Source organism: Notamacropus eugenii, chromosome 1 (assembly GCF_028372415.1).
Source record: "Notamacropus eugenii isolate mMacEug1 chromosome 1, mMacEug1.pri_v2, whole genome shotgun sequence".
In the NCBI taxonomy this organism is placed as follows: domain Eukaryota; kingdom Metazoa; phylum Chordata; class Mammalia; order Diprotodontia; family Macropodidae; genus Notamacropus; species Notamacropus eugenii.
Genome location: NC_092872.1, coordinates 516,547,424 through 516,566,871, shown reverse-complemented (window position 1 = coordinate 516,566,871; position 19,448 = coordinate 516,547,424). Strand labels below are relative to the sequence as shown.

Genomic DNA, 19,448 nt, shown 5'->3' with positions numbered 1-19,448 from the left:
CAACCATGGATCACCATTGGAAGCACCCAGCAGCAAGCACCCACTAGAGAGGGGGAGTGCTGGGGGAAGGGAGGACCAGAGTTTGAGTCTAATTTCTATCAGTTTTTTGTGAGGGACAAACTAACATTTCTGTGTGCTACTTTGTGGTTAGTTCATTAACATGTCCAAATACTCTCAAAGTTGTCAGTAAAGCTTTAAAGTTAACACGTCTATGTCACCCCAAATATATCAGTACCACTTGGTGATCTATCGGGCTTAACTGCAGTTATCTGGAACTTGTCTGGGATTTACACATATGGGACCAAAAGGCCCTGACAGCAAAGCCTAGATGGCTTCCCCGAGACCGTAAATATTAAGAGAATGTGACCTTTTTGTTCATATGATTCAATCTGTAAATTATGCTTCTTTGCTCTTTAGGACAGTTTGCACATGATTTCTAGATTCCCCTCTGCAATCTTACTTCCTATCATTGCTACTTTATAATGGCTACATATAAACTTCCTATATTGACTACAGGAGGGAGGTAGTTAGAGAACAAGATAGAATTTTAACTATTTATCAATGTATATATATATCTATATAATCAATAATCCAATTTTATTTAGTTCAAGGCCTATCTCTCTCTATCTGTCTCTCTCCCCCTTCACACACACCCCCATCCCTCATCCCTTTTCCCCCTCTCCTCCCCTTTTTATTGCTTTTCCTTTGTTGTATTTGAAACACAAAGATCACTGCGTCAGAGCTATCAGTTCCCCAGAGCATCCAGAAGGAGGGATGCCTAAGGTTCCTGCCTGCTGGAGGACCTTGTCTCCAACATCCTGTGACACTTAAATGTAAGGATGTGAGTGCTGAACAGGAGTCATATTAATGCTCTCAAAAGTCTGCATCACTTTGAGGGTCCAACGTCCTTTCCTCACGCATCACTATGCGCTCTGTGTAGTAGTGTTATTGCCATGTAAAAGGCTCAGAGAGATGAAAGTGACTAGGAAATGAAAGAAGGGACTTCAAACTTGGTTCTTCTCACTCAAAGTAGAGAGCTTTATGTACCTGACCCTGTGATTCTTGTTCAGTCAGTCATGTTTGATTCTCTGTGACCCCATTTGAGGTTTTCTTGGCAAAGATACTGAAGTAGTTTGCCATTTCCTTCTCTAGATCATTTTATACATGAGGAAACTGAGACAAACAGGGTTAAGTGACTTGTCCAAGGTCACATAGCTAGTGTCTGAGGCTGGATTTGAACTCGGGTCTTCCTGACTCTAGACCCAGCACTCTATTCACTTCACCATTTAGTTGCCCTGCTGACTCTTAGAAACTTATTAAAGTCCAAGATTGACTAGGTCAGTCCAGCCACTCAGGCTTGAGTTTTAAAATGCAGTCCTGGATTTTAAAATACAATTAAACCACTTTTGCTAATTAGGAATTAAAAGAAGATACTTCAAAGTAAAAAAGGATATAAAATGCTATTTCCCTCTTAGTCATTCAAAAAAGTGACCTGCAGGCAGCTAGAGGTGTGGAAGAGTCACAGAAGTCCTAGGGCACCCTCTCCCCCCACCCTGCCCTACCCTAGCCTCAGGCTACCCCTTTTATATTCAAGCTGCCTCAAGCCTGAATGAGCCAAGGGGCAAAGGAGAGGGGAAAGAGACTCCAGTCACAGCCACTACATTAATAAGAACCTGAGTTCCCTCTTGCTCTCAGCAGGGTACTGCTGGCCCAGTTATCTCTCCTGAATGATAACTATGTTCCTACCACAGAACTGTGAGGAACAAAGGCCTAGGAATTATAAAATTGGGTTTCATCCTGACCCCAAGAGAGTCATTCATTATCTCTCTCTGACTTACAGGCCTCACCAAGAGTTGCTCCAGGAAGATCTCCAATTCATTCAGCTCATGTATTAACCAAAAGTTGGTAATAGAGGCCCCAACTTTTATTTGAACACTAAATGTATCAAAGGTACATTTATAGTTGAGGAAACTGAGGCAAACAGGGTTAAGTGACTTGTGCAGGGCCACATAACTAGTGTATGAGGTCACATTTGAATTCAGGCCTTCCTGACTCCAGACCCAGCACTCTATCCTCTTCACCATTTAGTTGCCCTGCTGACTCTTAAATATTTATTAAAGTCCAAGATTGACTAGATTAGTCCAGCCACTCGGGCTTGAGGTTTAAAAAGAGGCTTAACTCTTCAGGAAGATCTGAATTCAAATCCAGCCACAGACACTTACTAGCTTTGTAACCCTAAGCAAGTCACATTAATCCCGTTTGTTTCAGGTTTTTGCATCTGTCAAATGAATCAGCGAAGGAAATGTCAAACCACTCCAGTATCTCTGCCAAGAAAACCCCAAATGGAGTCACAAAGAGTTGGACAGGACTGACCACCCCACCAATAACCAAGTGCTTATACAGAAGAGAGAAGTTGTTATTTTTACCCCACAAAAAGACCAAAAGAACTCCAGGAGCTCATTAACACATCCAGAACACTCAAAAGGCTTTCAAAGTCTATCAGCTCCCTCGTGGAAGGCAATTGCACTTTGGATGGCTAACAAAGCAACTCTTCAATATCTCAGTGAGTTTCTCTTTCCCATAAGAGTCCATCACCCTGAGTCTCAGTCTGAAACTTAATTAGTGAAACCCCAGGGGTCCTGCCCATACACTGTGGGGAGATGCTCCCTCCGACATCAATCAAAGGTCCATAAGTCCTGTAATCTCCTCAAACTGACTTGGAAACTCATCAGATTTATCTGGGAATTTCCTTATAAGAGAAAAGCAGAAATGGAAGAACCTTCAGAACTGGAAGGAATCTGAAAGATCTCTTTAACCCAACCTCCTCATATTACAGATGGAAAAGCAGGTTTTATTTTAACATAGTTGTGGGTTGCTCAATAACATGAAGGTCTTAGGTTCTCATAGAAAGCACTAGAATGGCACATGGACTTCTCCTCATTTCTGAGCCCATCCGACACTCCCCTTAACATGGGTAAAGCAGAAAGTCATTTCTGTATCCCTTGATGATAGCAGCTAGTGACTTCAATCTCAAACCAGTAAAGGGTTTATGGCACTCAACACCTGGTTATAGTATCATAAGATTAAGGATTTCAACTGGAAGCAAGCTTAGAAGGTCATCTGACACAACTGCTGAATTTTGCAGATGAGGAAACTGAGGCCCAGAAATGTTAAATGATTTGCCTGGATCAAAAAGATGATAGTAAGTGGCAGACTCAGAATTCAAACTCAGGTCTTCAAACTCCAAGTCCAAGAATTTTCTAAATTTTTGAACATTGGGTCCCTTCTCCCAGAGGGTCTGGCCAGGAGGTCTTCCTAGATGACTGAGTGGTCCAGATATGATGATCATGGGAGCAGGTGACCAGGATGATCAGGCCTAGGCTCAGTGTGTGAGAAGCTGTTTCCAAGAGCCTGGAGGTGAGGCCACATTTCCTTTGATTTCCGTTTACTGAAAAGCAGTTCTGCATTTAGGACCAGAATTGAGCAAACCGAGTTTTTACAGGCAGGTTACTAAGAATACTTCCTCCCAGACCACAGCTTGCGGAAACTTGGATTTTTCTCTCTTCTTCATGGGCTAGAAGAGTTTCACATTGATGCTAAAGGAAACCCAAATACCACAGAGATTCAGTAGGGAGGGAGAGGGAAGAGGAAGGTAAGGGGCAAAAAAAGACACATGTACAACCACAGTACATTAATACTCAGTGCCTGGGCCCATCGAAAGCAATTAGACAGCTCATTAGCAGTGCCAAACCCAGAACTTCTGCTACTTGATCAGATCAGTACAGTTACTGGAATGGTATCTGACAACTGTAGCATGAGTTAATAATGAAACTAACAGACCCAAGATTTGCAGTTCTTTTCCGAGAAAAAGAAAGTGATTGCTTGAAAGGCAAATTGTGAGAATGGTGTCATTGGAAGGGGCCTTAGAGCTAAGAGTGATAGAGCTAGGAGAGACCTTAAAACATAGAATGTCAGAGCTGCAAGGGACTGTAGAACATAGAACATAGACTATAAAAACTGTAAGGCATCTTCAAACATTGGGCAGTGAGGTGGAGCAGTGGATAGAGTGCCTGAAGTCAGGAAGATCCATCTTCGGCAGTTCACATTTGACCTCAGACCCTTAGTAACTGTGTGATCCTGGACAAGTCACTTAATCCTGTTTTGTCTCCATTTCTTCATTTGTAAAATGAGCTGCAGAAAGAAATGGCAAACTAATCTTTGCCAAGAAAACCCGAAATGGAGACACAGGGAGTTGGATATGACTGAAAAATGACCAAACAATACCTTCAAACACAAAATGTCAGAGTTGGAAGGGTCCTTTGAACATAGGACATAGTGCTACAACCAGAAGAAACTATCAATTTGCTAGCTGGTTTCATTTTAGAGATGGAGAAACTGATGCCCAGAGAGGGTCAGTGGCTTTTTGGAAGCCACACAGTTAACAGCGACAAAGCCATATTCTAGCGTAAGTCTTCTGAGGCCCCTTATTGAAACTTTTCCATGGGTAACCCTAGGCAAAGCTATTGAGGAGGTTAAATTTGGTTCTCCTCCCGATCTGTCTGGCTATCCTGTTTCAAGGTTATTTCAGTCCTCCATACTGTCCCTAACATGATGCCTATACAGGACTATTTTCTCTGGAAAAAGCATCAAATTACAGACACCTCAGCCCCATTCTATGTCTCACCAATTCGGACTCTGAGTGGCCAGTTTGAGAAATTAACTTGTTAGTTGTTAAAGACTGATAATGGTTAATGGTGCTATTTCTCCTAGAGATTATCTTTAGTAGGGAAGGGTAGGGAAAGAGAATAAGCATTTATATAGTACCTACTGTTCTAAGCACTTCATAAATATTATCTCATTTGATCCTCACAACAATCCTGAGAGGAAGGTGATGTTGCTCTCCCCATTTTACAGGTGAGGAAACTGAAGCAGGCACAAGTTAAGTGACTTGCCTAGGGTCACACAGCTAGTAAGCATCCGAGGTCAAATTTGAACTTGTCTTCCTGACTCCAGGTCCAGTCTTCTATCCCTTGTGCCATCTAGCTGCCTCCTAGTAATCCAAAAGCATAAAACATTGTAGGACTTTTAGTCTCAGTGCTAGGCTCCTAGGTGACATTGTTTGAATCAGGACACTGCATTTCTCCCAGTCTCCCAGGCCCAAAACCTTGTTGTCCTTTTAACTCTCCCTTCACCTATATTGCAGAAAACTAGTCATCAAATGCCATGGATTTTTGCTTCACTTTAACAAACATTTTAAAGCACCTATTCTATGCATGAGCTATCAGCTGCCATGTTTATCAGATGTCATTCCAGCAATGGTAATTATAAATGATAATGGTAAACAAAAATGATAAAGAAAACCCAAGGGTATTAAATGGCTCGTGGGACTGTAGATTTAGAGCTAAAAGGGACCTACCCTAGAGGTCTTTCTGTCCAGATCCCTCAGTTTACAGATTAGGAAACTGGGATCCATTGAAGTTAAATGATTTCCTTGAAGTTATATAGGTAGTAACTGAAAGAGTCAGGATTCAAACTCTAGTTCTCTATCTCTAAATCTAGAATCCCTTCCACTGTGACTGTAGGGTCTCCCTGGGCATTGACTTGCCATGGTTGTTAGTACACATTGTCCTCTTCTCCCCACTCCCTTCTTTGGCACCCCTCCCTTTTTGGAGCTCACAATCTAGCAGGGAGATAGTACATGTGTAAAAATGACGAGAGATATGTGAGGTTATAGCAGGGAAAATAATTTTCAAGTTGAGGAGAGAATTGGGGAAGTCTCAACTCCTTGAGAACACCCTTCCATCCATCTCCTCCTGTGCTTTCTCATGGTTCCCATCCTCATCTATATGTTCACATCCTGCTTACTGCAACAATCCACAGCAATCCTCACTATTAGCTTTCCCTGCTTGGATCTGTCTTGAACATGATCCAGCATTAGAAACAGAAAGTCATTAAAGGTTCTTTCATAAATTCCAGTTTCATCATACTATTCTCCTGCTCCTTTGCACCTTTTCCTCTCTTCCATCTGTCCAAAGACCTTTCTACTCATTTAATCATATTTCCCAGTGCTTTGCTCTCCCATCACGCCCTTCATCAGGAGTTCCTTGGTACTTCAATAATAGGGCTACCTAGTGGAGTCTCCCCAGCTACCAGTGCATTCCTTTCCCAAGATACTTAGTATTTATTTTGTATTATGTATAACATATGTACATGTATATCAGGCATTTGATAATGATTTGTTTCCTCTACCATAAAAGTTTAGAATATTAGCAATAACTCATCTAGAAAGGTAAAAGCGCATTTTACAGAGGTGTGCTATATGTGTGTATATGTTTACATACATATGACATATGTACTTGTGTATGTATTTATTCTCTCCCCCATTACAGTAGAAGCTCCCTGAAAATAAGGATTCGTCCACTTTTGCTTTTGGATCTCTAGAGGAAGGACAGCTAGGTGGCACGGTGGAAAGACACCTGGAGTCAGAAAAACTCATCTTCCTGGGTTCAAATCTGGCCTCAGACACTTAGTTGTGTGACCCTGGGCAAGTCCTTTAACCCTATTTGCCTCCATTTTCTCCTCTGTAAAATGAGCTGGAGAAGAAAATGGAAAACCACTCCAGTATCTTTACCAAGAAAACAAAAACCCAAATGGGGTCACGAAGAGTTATACATTACTGAAACGATTCAACAATAAAATCCCTAGAGCTGGCACTCTGATGCTTAAAAAAAACCCAACAAACCATGATGATTGATTGATTGAATGAATGTGAAATACGTGTTCAACAGCACCATGAAGTCAGCAGTGAACTGGAGCCAGCTCCAGCAGCTTATGAGATCTAATAATTAAATTTTTGGTGTAAGCATTTCTACCTTGGAAATCAGCAAACTAAATCCAAACAGTCAAAGGGTCACATTTGAGGACCTACAAGGCTACATGTAGCCTTGAGGCCACAGGTTCCCCACCCCCTGACTAAATGGTCCTTTTCACTGCTGAGATACTGAGGTGATTGCCACTTGACAGATGAAGACACAGGCTCTAAGAAAGGCAAATGGACCATTGTGACTTCAAAGGTAATATATGTTGGAGGCAGGATTCAAATCCAGGTGGCCTATACTAGGTAGAAAGAACATTAAAATGGAGTCTGGAGAGCTAAAGATGTGGCATCTAGCACAGGGCCCTGGCACATAGTAGGTCCTTAATAAGAGACCATTGCTCATCAAATCCTGGTTTGATTCTAACTCTACTACTTATCAGTTACATGATCTGGGTCCTTTCTTTTCTCTTCTCTTTAGTTTCCTTATCTATCAAAAAGAGATAGTACTTCTTGTACAATTTACCTTTAAGATGGTAACAATAATGATGATAAAGATAACTCCCATAGTCAGGTGATAAACTGAATAGAGTGCTGGACGTGGAATCAGGAACACCTGAGATCAAATCTAATCTCAAACATTTACTAGTTGTCTGACCCTGGGCAAATCATTTAACCTCAGTTTGCCTCAGTTTCCTCATCTGTAAAATGGAGCACCTACGTCCCAGGGGTGTTGTGAGGATCAAATGGGATATATCTGTAAAGTACTTAGCATAGTGTCTGGCATATTGTAGGTGCTATGTAAATGATAACTATTTAATAATGATGATGATGATAGCTAGTATTTATAATACAATGTTTTCGAGTTTGCAAAACTAAATACCTTGTTTGATCCTTACAACAGGGCTGGGAGGTAGCTGCTATTATTATTTTCATTTTACATTTGAGGAAACTGAGGCAGGCAGGAGATCACACAGCAAGTAAGCATCCAAGGCAAGATTTGAACTCAGGTCTTCCTGACACCCGCTGTAATCCTGTATCCATTGTACTGTCTGGTTGCCTCTGAATGTCAAATAAGATGATGTGTGCAATGAAATCTGTAGACAAGTGTTATATGATAACAACTATTGATAATGAAAGATAGTATGGTATAGTAGAACCACACTAGCTCGACATTAGGAGAGACCTAGACTCATATCCAGGAACTAACTGTGTGGTCTTGGGCAAGTCACTGCCTTTATGAGTCTCAATTTCCTCATCTGTACAATGGGAATAATAATTCCATTTCTGCTTTCTGCACAAAATTATTGTAAGGAAAGCCCTTTCTCAGTTTTAAAGTGCCCTTAGAAGTAGGAGGAATTGTTATTTTTAAGGATTTTTTGAAAGAAAGCTGGACCTGGACCTGGAGTCAGGAGGACCTGAGTTCAAATTTGGCCTCAGACATCTGACACTTGCTAGCTGTTTGACCTTGGGCAAGTCACCCAATCCCAATTGCCTTGCCTTCCCCCCTCCAAAAAAAAAAAGGAAGGGGGGAGGGAGAGATGAGCACCCTGAATTTGGACCTGGCTCCATCACTGCTGTGTCCTGTGCCAGCCCTCGCCTCAAAGGTTTCAAATTCTGGAGCACACAGTGGTCCTACAACTTCCAACATGTAGAGAAGCCTCCTTAGGCACAGGGCATGAATCAGATGGTGTTAGCTAGAGAGCTGTAGTGAGTTCTAGGAGTGAATCCTGGGAATGACCTGGGAAGATGAGCTCATCTTTGGCAGGCTCACAGGTTCATAGCTTTAGAGCTGAAGGAAACCTTAGAGACAATTTAGCCTGACATGTCATTTCACAGGTAAGGTGAGGAGACCCAGAGAGGACAAGGGATTGACTCAAGGCCACACAAGTGGCAAGCCGTAGAATCAGGATTCAACCTTGGGGCTTCTGACCGCCAGCTCCAGTATTTTCCCCAGTACTCTGTTCTGTCCCTGTCTGGTCACACTGAGTTTACTTACATACTATGCAATGATATTTTTTCTCCCCCAAATCTTCTACCCTCCCTTTGCTTTTGCACAGAGGTAAGGGGAAAGAAAGGGTTAGTTAAAGGAAGAGAGATGAGATTAAGCTCTGAGTATAGAAGCCTGCCCCCAACATCCTAAGGCTGGGTGGGAGTATAGGGCTTGTACAATCCAGCACATTCTCTCTCTCTCTCTCTCTCTCTCTCTCTCTCTCTCTCTTTCTCTCTCTCTCTCTCTCTCTGCCTCTCTCTCTGGCTGTGTCTGTCTGTCTCTCTCTGTCTGTCTCTATCTCTGTCTCTCTGTCTCTGTCTCTGTGTTGCTCTCATTCTCATTCTCTCTCTCGCTCTCTCTCTGCTTCTCATAAGTTACACCCTGGGACTAGAGAGAAAACAGGAGAAGTAGCAAGAGGTCAGTGTAATGGGATAGAAGAAGCACTAGCTTTAGGATCAGAGGAACTGGCTGGGAGGCCTAGTTCCGCTATTTACTAAATGTATATGGGAACTTAAGTAAGTTCCTTCTCTTCTCTAAACCTGGGTTTCCTCATAAAAAATGGGGAGTGAGAGGAAGAAAGAGAGAAAGAACAGGGCCAGATGACCTCTGAGGTCCATTCCAGTTCTAAAGCAGTGGATAGACTGATGTTCTTGGAGTCAGAGAGATCTGAGTTTGAATCCAGACTCACACACTTCCTAGCTATAGGGGCCCTGGGAAAGTCACTTAACTTCTCAATCCCTGTTCCTCTATGTGTAAAATGAGGATAAAAATGGCACCTACTTTGTAGAGTTGTTGTGAAGATCAAAATGTGTAATAAGGTTTGCTTTGATGATGGTGATAATGATGATGTCTGATAATCCTTCCAAAATTAGACCCTTAGACTGCCCTTGAACAACAAGTAGCCTTCTTCCAAGATGGAAACTTTCTGAAATACCTCGAGAACTTTTGTATTATGGCTATGTTGCCCCCAAACTTCTTGTACTATGGTTATGTTGCCCCCAAATCTCTCTCTCCTGAAATTTTCCCAGAGTCCTTTGTCTGGATTTTTATATCCTTTAAACTCTTCCTTATACAATACTTAGAAGTAGCTGGTGGTTCAGTGAATGGAGCACTGGGCCTGGAGTCAGGAAGACCTGAGTTCAAATCCAGCCTCAGAATCAGCCTAGCTATGTGACCCAGGGCAAGTCACTTTACCCTGTTTACCGCAGTTTCCAAATCTGTAAAATGAGCTGGAGAAGAAAATAGCAAATCACTCCAGTACCTTTGCCAAGAAAACCCCAGATGAGATCACCACGAGTTGGACACAACAGAAACGACTGAACAACTACCATATAATGCTTAGCTATGTAGATGCCATAGATTTTGCATCAGATTATAAACTCCCTGAGCACAAGTTCTGTGTTTCTTTTTTTTTCTTTTTATAGTCAACACTTGGTAGAGAGACTTGTACATAGTGCTTAAAAACATTGGTTGCATTACTGAAATGTAATTATGTATATGCCTATATGTTGTGGTCTCTTTCAGAAAATTGTAAATGACACAAAGATATGCACTATGTTTCACTTATCTTTGTATCTTCCTAGTGCTCTAAACAATGTCTTACACATGGTTGGCAGGAAACCGAATGGTGTGGTGCACAGAGCACTGGATTTGGGGTCAGGAGACTTGGATTAGTCAGTCAGTCAATAAACTACCATTAAGGGCCTACTATGTTGCAGACACTGTGATAAGCACTAGGGATTGTTGTTGTGTTCATCCTTCATTGCCAAAGAAGACCACGCCATCAGAGAAATGATGATATGACTTCCACTTGACTTTGTTTTGAGTGAGGGAGGGCTGTGTAGGTCACCAGCCTCACTTCTCCTCCAGAGCCATCTGAATCCAGTGACCAGATATTTATCAGGATGACTGGAGATGACCCAGTATTCAGTACTCACTTAGGGTGAGGTAACGCCCATTCAGTGAATAGGTCTGTTTAAGTAGTAGTCAGGGGATTGCCCCTTTAATGAGGCAAAGAAAAATAAGTAAATGAGGCAAAGAAAAAAACTAAATGATGCTGGGAGGGAAAGAGCAACAGTTAGTATTGATAATCCCTATTAAGCCAGGAGTGTCCAGAAAACAGCCCTTAAGTGGAGCTTGGGCAAGAGTCTAGTGTGATACAATCTTTGGGCTTCAGAGTACAGTAGGTTTAAGGTGAGAGGGGAGGGGAGGGGAGAGGAGAGGAGAGGGTCAGTAAACTAGCCAGTAAACCCCAAGTTAAATGGGCATCCTCTGGTCCAGCCAGAAGAAGAGGAGCTGAGTTACTTAGCTAGCTGGGTTCCCATTCAGGCAGCTGGGTCTACTCACAGGTTGTTGTGCTTGTGCTTCCTTGCCAAAGAAGACCATGCCATCCGAGAAATGATGACATGACTTGCACTTGACTTGATACAGAGAAAGGCAAAACAAATTAAGAGCAAAACCACTCTCTGTTCTCCAAGAGTTCACAGTCTAAAAGGGGAGATCACAGTCAAACAGCTATCCAAGCAAACAGGATATACAGACTCAATGGTTGCAAATGATCCATAGCACACAGCATTAACACTGATATGATTGGTAGACCTGGAGGACTGGGAGAGACTTTTCTCAGAAGGCAGGACTTTAACTGAGACTTTAAGGCAATCGAAAAAGCCAAAGAAGAGATGAGGGAGAGAGAGAATTCCATGTATGGGGGACAGCTTGAATACTCATTAGGCTGTGTGAGCTTGGCCATGTCATTTCATCTTTTCAGTATCCTCAGGGAGTTTGTACCTACAGTTGAGAAAGGCTGGGCCACATTTCACTTCATACCTGACTCTCAGGCCATCTCCTCCTCTCTGGCCTTCTCTACCTTCACCAGTTGCCTTGTCTTGAAGAGTTCATGACTGTAGTGATGTGTGGGCTCTCTCCACCGCTACAAATCACATTGTACCCACATTTCTTATTTTGTGTGATTCTTATCAACAATTTCCTATAATTCCCCATGGAAACATTCTGGAGCCTTCCCCAAGTCTTGTGTGTGTGTGTGTGTGTGTGTGTGTGTGTGCGCGCGCACGTAATACAAATTAATTACTTTTTACAAGGATGTGTTCTCTCTCCTACTTCCTCACAACAAATATGCATGACTCAACAAAATAAGTTCCTATATTGGCCATATCCAAACATGTAAGTTCATCATCTCTCTGACATGAGGTGGTTGGCATGTTTCGTCTTCAGTCCTCTAGGCTTCCAATTTATCATGCACTGATCAGAGTTCTAAAGTCCTTCAAAGTTTTTTAATTCTTTTTAATGTCAGTCATTGTATAAATCAGTTCTGCTCACTTCATTCTGAATTAGTTCATAAAAATCTTTTCAGGCTTCTCTGAAGCCATCCCTTTCATCATTTTTTTGGTAGTGGAATAATAGTCCATTACTTCCATATACTCATTCATTATATTCATTTGTTTAGCTCTTCCCTAATTGGTGAACACATCCTTGGTTTTCAGTTCTTTGGGACCACAAAAGTGCTGCTACAAATACTTTTGAACACATATCCTATCCTTCTTTCTTTGATCTTTTTTGGGAGTGTATGACTAATAATATTATTGGGTCAAAGGATATATAGTCTAGAGATTTGGAGGAATATGATTCCAAGTTGCTTTCTAGAATGATTTGAGCAATTCACAGCTCTACCAACAGTACGTTAGTGTGCCTGTTTCCCTGCAGGCCCTCCATCATTTGTTATTTTCTTTTGTCATCTTTGCCAATCTGTTAGGTGTGAGGCAGAATCTCAGAATTACTCCGATGTATATTTCTCTAATTATTAGTGATTTTGGAGCATTTTTCATAGGCTCCTAAAACTTTTAAAAATTTTGTGGATAAATAGTGAAACATTTGGCTTGTCTATCAGTTATTCTTTGCCCTTAATACATGACCAACACCCCTCCTTTTTAAATCATATGTTTCCTGGAAGATATCCTTTGTGAACACTTGTTTTACATAGGTCATCATTTAAAACATAGTACAGTTTATTTGCCATCACCAGGAACTTACTTCCCTATTGTCCTTTGGGTCACCCTGAATTTTGATTCTTTGGAGATTGTGGTTTTGCATGACTCATAGCTACACATCACCACAGGAAGAATACTGGTGTTAATGTTGTGTGTCACGGATCATTTACCTTCATTGAAAATGTACAATTTCCCATATGAGATCTAGACTGCCCTCCTACTGTTCAAACTGGATTCATGTTATTGTCATTTGCAGTGCCCAGTCTCCTTAGCTCATACAAGGGACTAACTATCCAACTTCATGTCATAGGCAGCAGGTATTATTTTAATCCATTTGGTTTTACCCGTATGGAATTTTTAGACCAATCTCTTAATATTTGGGGGCTCAATGCCATCATCACTATGTCATCCACAAATAGGGACATCTGAAAACCTTCACTAACCATAGAGAATTCTGCTTCCATTTGAATTATGCATTTGACTTCCTTCATGACACTGTATATATACTTTTGGTGAACACACCACTCCCTATTTTCATGACTTGCTTTGGCTTAATAAATAAAGGGTCATTTATCAATGTTATCTCTGAAGTTTAGTTTATGAAGGAATCTTATATGATCTTAACATACATGGGAAATATCTTGTTGAAGGACAGTTCTCATGTTATATTTTGCTTTACAGAATCAAATTTTAGTGGGAAATCAACAGTCAATAAGCATAACACAGCCTATCACCATTCTAACTTTTCAGACTTATTTCACACTGGTTCCCTTCATGCACACTGAAATCCAGTCACCACTCAAACTGGCCATCTTGAAGTTCTTCACATATGGTACTCCATTTCCCTTCTTTACAACTTTGTGCTGGGTGTCCCCAGGCTTGAAATGCAGTCCCTCCTCACCTTTGCCTCTTGGAATTGCTAGCTTCCTTCAAGGTTCAACTCAAGTACCATCTCCTGTTTAAAAGTTTTCCTGATCCATCCACTTGCTAGTGTCTTCCCCCACCCTAAATTGTTTCATATCTATTTTACATTTGCCTATGTAATACCTTCCTCAGGGCTCATTTACCCAACTGTCACATAGACTAGCAGGTTGTGTGCCCAGAGGTGTGGTTGCTATTAATTTGGGGGATTTATGAATAACTCTGTGAATAGATATCCTCCTAAATCTAGCTTATGAGTTCTCACCAGTCAGTTTTCTTTTAACAATCATCCAGTAGACTTAGTTGTTTATAAAAAGCCATTTGCTTAAATGGCATAGCAAGAACAGTAGTTACATAGTATTTCCATTCTCCCTAACACCAGAAGTGCCCTCTCCCACAAATACATACAGAGGCCATGGAGGAAAGAGTGGGTGTGAACTTATAATGTAATGGTAATCAGGCACATGCAGAGGGAGCTCACAACTCTGGAATAGTAGAACCTCAATGTCCTTTCTTTCTATAGAGATTTCTCACAAAATTTTGTTATGGGGATGGTGTCAGTGATGGAAGAATTTCTCCATTAGATTAGTTCCTGGGAAACAAAATGATTTATGGATGAGTTTCTATCCTAAACCAATGTTGCCCTTGGTTAACCTGTCTTTTGGATAAGGCAGCTTCTGGGCACATTTGGCCTCTTTTTTGTGGTAACTATTTGCATCAGTCAAATTTCTGTAGGGAAAGATCATAATCAAAGTCAACATCTATATCTTCTTCCATTTATCTTTTTTGTTAGCCTAAGTAGTTTGTTTTAACAGGTCAAGTGAAGAGTTGTTATAACTGAATGCAAGGTCACCTGATTATCTTTGCCCTTTTTGTTAATTTGTTATTTATCTTGATTTTGATCTAACACTGAAAGCATATTCTGTGATAACTCCCATGTCAGTAAGTAATTGTTCCTAATCCCAGGATAACATTTAAATACTAGGCCAAGATTATGGAAGAATGCAAGGCCTTACATCAGACAACTTCCTGCCTAAGGACCAAAGAGCAGAAGCTTCTGGAGAGCAGTGGGAGAAAGAACTAGCTTAAGTATCAATTATCCCATTAGGGTGGGAGAGTGGACTTGGATGTATACGTCACATCCAGCAGTATAGCAGGAGGGAGATTCTATTCCTTGCACAAAGTCTTAATCTTAGAACTGAATATATAGACATAGGCAAACAAAAGAAAATGTCAATGATAAAGAGATACTGTGGGTTAAAAGAATCCTAAGATTAAAATCTCAGGAAGGAAATAATTCTGAATTCTTCACAAGTAGGACCTCAGGGAAAAAAAAGAAAAATGGGCTATCTACAAAGACTCTAAGAGTGGATGGAAGAAATGAAGAACAAGTTAAAACAAGAGATAAAAAATGAAGTTGAAACACTTGGAAAGATAATAAACTTCTCAGAGAAAAAGATGGTCAATCTAATCCAAGTAACTGTCATCTCAAAACCATAGAATGGAGCAAACAAAGCTCAATGAGTCAAGAAGAAATATCAGAACAAGTTAAAAGATTGAAAAACTCAAGATCTCTATAAAAAACAATTGACTTGCAAATCAGGATGAGGAGAGAGAATTTGAGAATTACTAAACTCTCTGAGAATCAAAACCAAACCAAAACAAAAACTAACCTACTTGCTATATTTCAAGAGAGCATAAGAGAAAAGTACCCAGAACTATTAGAGACAGAGAACAAAATAAAAATAGAAGAAAAAAATTCACTGATTACTTTTTGAAAGATAACCTCAAATTGAACACACCCAGAAATTTTATAGCCTAACTAACTTAATCTGTCTATCCTCCCTTCCTACAACTTCCTATAACTCTTTCGTGGCTGAATCCCTTGAAAAAGCTGACTAACAATTCATTTCCTTTCCTCTCACACTCTTCCTAAAGGCCTTAGCCTAAAAGGCCAAGATCTTTCAACGCATCCTGGGTCATCTCCAGTCATCCTGATGAATATCTGATCACTGGATCCAGATGGCTCAGGAGGAGAAAGTGAGGCTGGTGACCTGCACAGCCCTCCCTCCCTCAAAACAAAGTGAGTGCAAGTCATGTTATTATTTCTCTGATGTCATGGTCCTCTTTGAAAATGAAGGACGAACACAACAACAGCTACAACCATAAGAAGTCAGACCAGCATGCCATCATGAAAGTGATGTACAATGCTAATGAACTTCTCTGGGCAACCAAATTTTGACAAAATTTTTCTTAAACATTCACAACTAACTATATCAAAGGCTTTGATCAAATCTACAAACATTGTATGTAGTTCTTTGTTCTGCTCCTGGCATTTCTCCTGGAGTTGTTGGGCAGCAAACACCATTTCAACTGTGCCTGAGCCCTTTCTGAAGCCACACTGCCTCTCAAATAAATGACCATCTTTCAGGTGAAGGATCAGTCTATTAAAAAGGAAGAAACTTGCCATCAATATCTAAGAGAGAGACCCCCTGTGATTATCACAAGATAATCTATTTTCTTTATCTTTATAGAGATGGACAATGGAAGCATCCTTGAACTCCTGGGGGTTAACCTCCTCTTGCCATATAACCTGGAAAATTTCAGTCAGTTTTTAAATGAGCAACAGACTCCCTACTTTGTAAATCTCAGTTGGAAGAGAGTCAGAACCAGGGGCTTTGCCACTTGAAAGGAATCTAATGGTATTCAAAACCTCTTCTTTGGTTAGAGCTTCAGCCAGGAAGGGATTGACTTCAACCTGAGGTAAACAGTCAATGGCCTCAGAATTGATTGATGATAGTCTGTTGAGAACATTATGGAAATGTTCAGTCCATCTCTCCAGGATCATGTCCTGGATAAACTAATAAACTAATTGATAAACTAATCAATGTGGCTCCATTAGCACTGAGCAGTTGAGATGCACAGAATGCTGGCCTGGGTTCTAGATAATGGACAATGCTCTTGTGCCTTCCATCACCACACCATCCATTTGTGGAACCATCAGTTGCAGCAAATGGAGAAGTTTTGAACGCCGGAGGTAAGTTCTCTTACCTTGGTAGTATACTTTCCAGGTTTGTAAACGTTGATAATGATGTTGATACATGCATTGCCAGAACTAGCTCGGTATTTGGAAGGCTCCAAAGGAAACTATGGGAGAAAAGAGGTATTAGGCTGACTACCAAACTGAAGGTCTACAGAGTTGTTGTGCTGACCTCATTGTGGTATGCCTGTGAAACCTGGACAGTCTACCGGTTCCATACCAGAAAACTGAATTGCTTCCATTTGAATTGTCTTAGGAAGATTCTGAAGATCACCTGGCAGGATAAGGTACCAGACATTGAGGCCTTACTCAGACTAAAATGCCAAGCATTCATACTTTGCTTCAGAGAGTACAACTCCGATGGACTGGCCATGTTGCTCGAATGCAAAACATATGCTTGCCAAAAAGACAGCTTTACGGAGAATTCACACAAGGTAAGAGTTCATATAGTGGTCAGAAAAAGCAATACAAGGACACTCTCAAGGTCTCGCTTACGAATTCTGGAATTGATTGTGTAACATGGGAGACACTGACCCAGGACTACTGAGCATGGCATGTCCACATCAGAGAAGGTGCTGTGGTCTATGAGCAAAGAAGAATTGAAGCAGCTCAAAGGAAACACAGGATGCACAAATTTAGAGTATCGACCCCAAATGTTCATGCAGACTATTTGTACCCAACCTGTGGTAGAGCATTCTGAGCTCGTATTGGTCTGATCAGTTACAGTCAGACATAATGTCACTTGACTCAAACATAGTGATGTCATTTTGGTCCTCTTTGAGATCAAAGGACAACAATTAATGGACCAACTGCTATTACCCTGTCACAGGTCCTCATCTCCTCATACCTGACTATTGCAATAGCTTTCTGGTTAGTCTAACTGCCTCTAAAGTCCTTCCCCAAACAGTCCATCCTCGAAAGCACAGATCTGACCATGCCATGCTCTCTAGTCAACTAACTCCAGTGGTCCCCTATTACCTCCAGGATCAAATTTAAAAACCTCTCTTTGGCTTTTAAAATCCTTCATGACATGGCTCCTTCTTACCTTTCCCATCTTCTTTCACTCTATTCCCTTCCACATATGGTATGATCCAATGACACTGTTCTCCTTGCTGTCCCTTGACTTTGTATTTTCATTGGCTGTTTCCCATGTCTAGAAAGATTTCTCTCCTTGCCTCTGTCTTCCCTGACTTCCTTCATGTCTAAACTGAAATCTTATCTTCCATTTTCTTGGTAGGTTAACTTTTTCTTCTTAGCTGCTTATGGTATTTTTTCTTTGGTCTAAAAACTAAATTTGTATTAAAACCAAAAATCACCTACCCAGCAAAACTGAGTATAATACTTCAAGGGGGAAAATGGTCATTCAATAAAATAGAAGACTTTCAAGCATTCTTGATGAAAAGACCAGAGCTGAATAGAAAATCTGACTTTCGAACATAAGAATCAAAAGGAGCACGAAAAGGTAAACAGGAAAGAAATCATATGGGACTTACTAAAGTTGAACTGTTTACATTCCTACATGAAAAGATAATATTTGTAACTCTTGAAACTTTTCTCAGTATTAGAGTAGTTGGAGGGATTATATACATATAGATAGAGGGCATAGGGTGAGTTGAATATAAAGGAATGACATCTTAAAAAATAAAATTAAAGGGAAAGAAAGAATATATTAGGAGAAGGAGAAAGGGAAAAATAGAATGGGTTAAATTATCTCTCACATAAAAGAGACAAGAAAAAACTTTTTCAATGGAGGAGAAGAGGGGGTAGGTGAGAGAGAAAGAGTGAATCTTGCTATCATTACATTTTAGCTTAAGGAGGGAATAATAGCACACTCAATTTGGTATGAAAATTTATCTAACACTACAGGAAATTAGGGGGGAAGGAGATAAGCGAAAGATGGGGGAATGATAGAATGGAGGGCAAATGGGAGGAGGGGTAATTAGAAGTAAACACTTTTGAGGAGGGACAGAGTCAAAGAGAGAGAATAGAATAAATGGGGAGCAAGATAGGAAGGAGAGAAATATAGTTAGTCTTTTACAACATGACTGTTATAGAAGTGTTTTGCATGACTACACATGTATAACCTTTATCAAAAGGTAACTAAATTTGAAGAATTTGAAAGGACCCAATGATGATCAAGTGCTTACATCTTAATAGAAGATATTATCTCATCAAAATTCTACTACCTTCAAGAGTCAAAGGGGAACAAAAGAAGATAATTGGGATATAAGTGAGATTTTGTGCTATTTTAATTGATGATTAGAGTGAAGAAAAAGGAGAGGAAAAGGAATACACTAGGAAAGAGATACAAAAGAAAAGAGAGAAACCACTATTTCTCATAATTAGTACACATCAGAAAAGGAACATACAAACATAGAGAAAGAGCTTAAGGGGGAAGCTAGCTGCTCATGAATCTTAAACATATTTGAACTGGGAACATGAAAGTTGAATACATACAAGACGACTTCAGGGTATAAATATATAAAAACAACAGAAATAGGTATAGGAAGAGACAAGAATTTAATAGAGAGGGTAGAATTAGAGCGGGAAGAGTCACAAGCAAACCAAACTTCAAGTATTATAAATGAGGGATTAAAAGGAAAGATATCAAGGATAAGACCAATAAATTTAGGCCTGGGATGGGTAAAGAGAGGAAAGGCAAAAGGATAGGATCTC

The 19,448-nt window shown here is 40.5% G+C and overlaps 1 pseudogene; it reads left to right on the top strand.

The window, feature by feature from the left end:
- The window catches only part of LOC140519988 (peroxiredoxin-1 pseudogene), a 103,475-nt pseudogene that overhangs the window by 35,687 nt on the left and 48,340 nt on the right, over window positions 1-19,448 (top strand).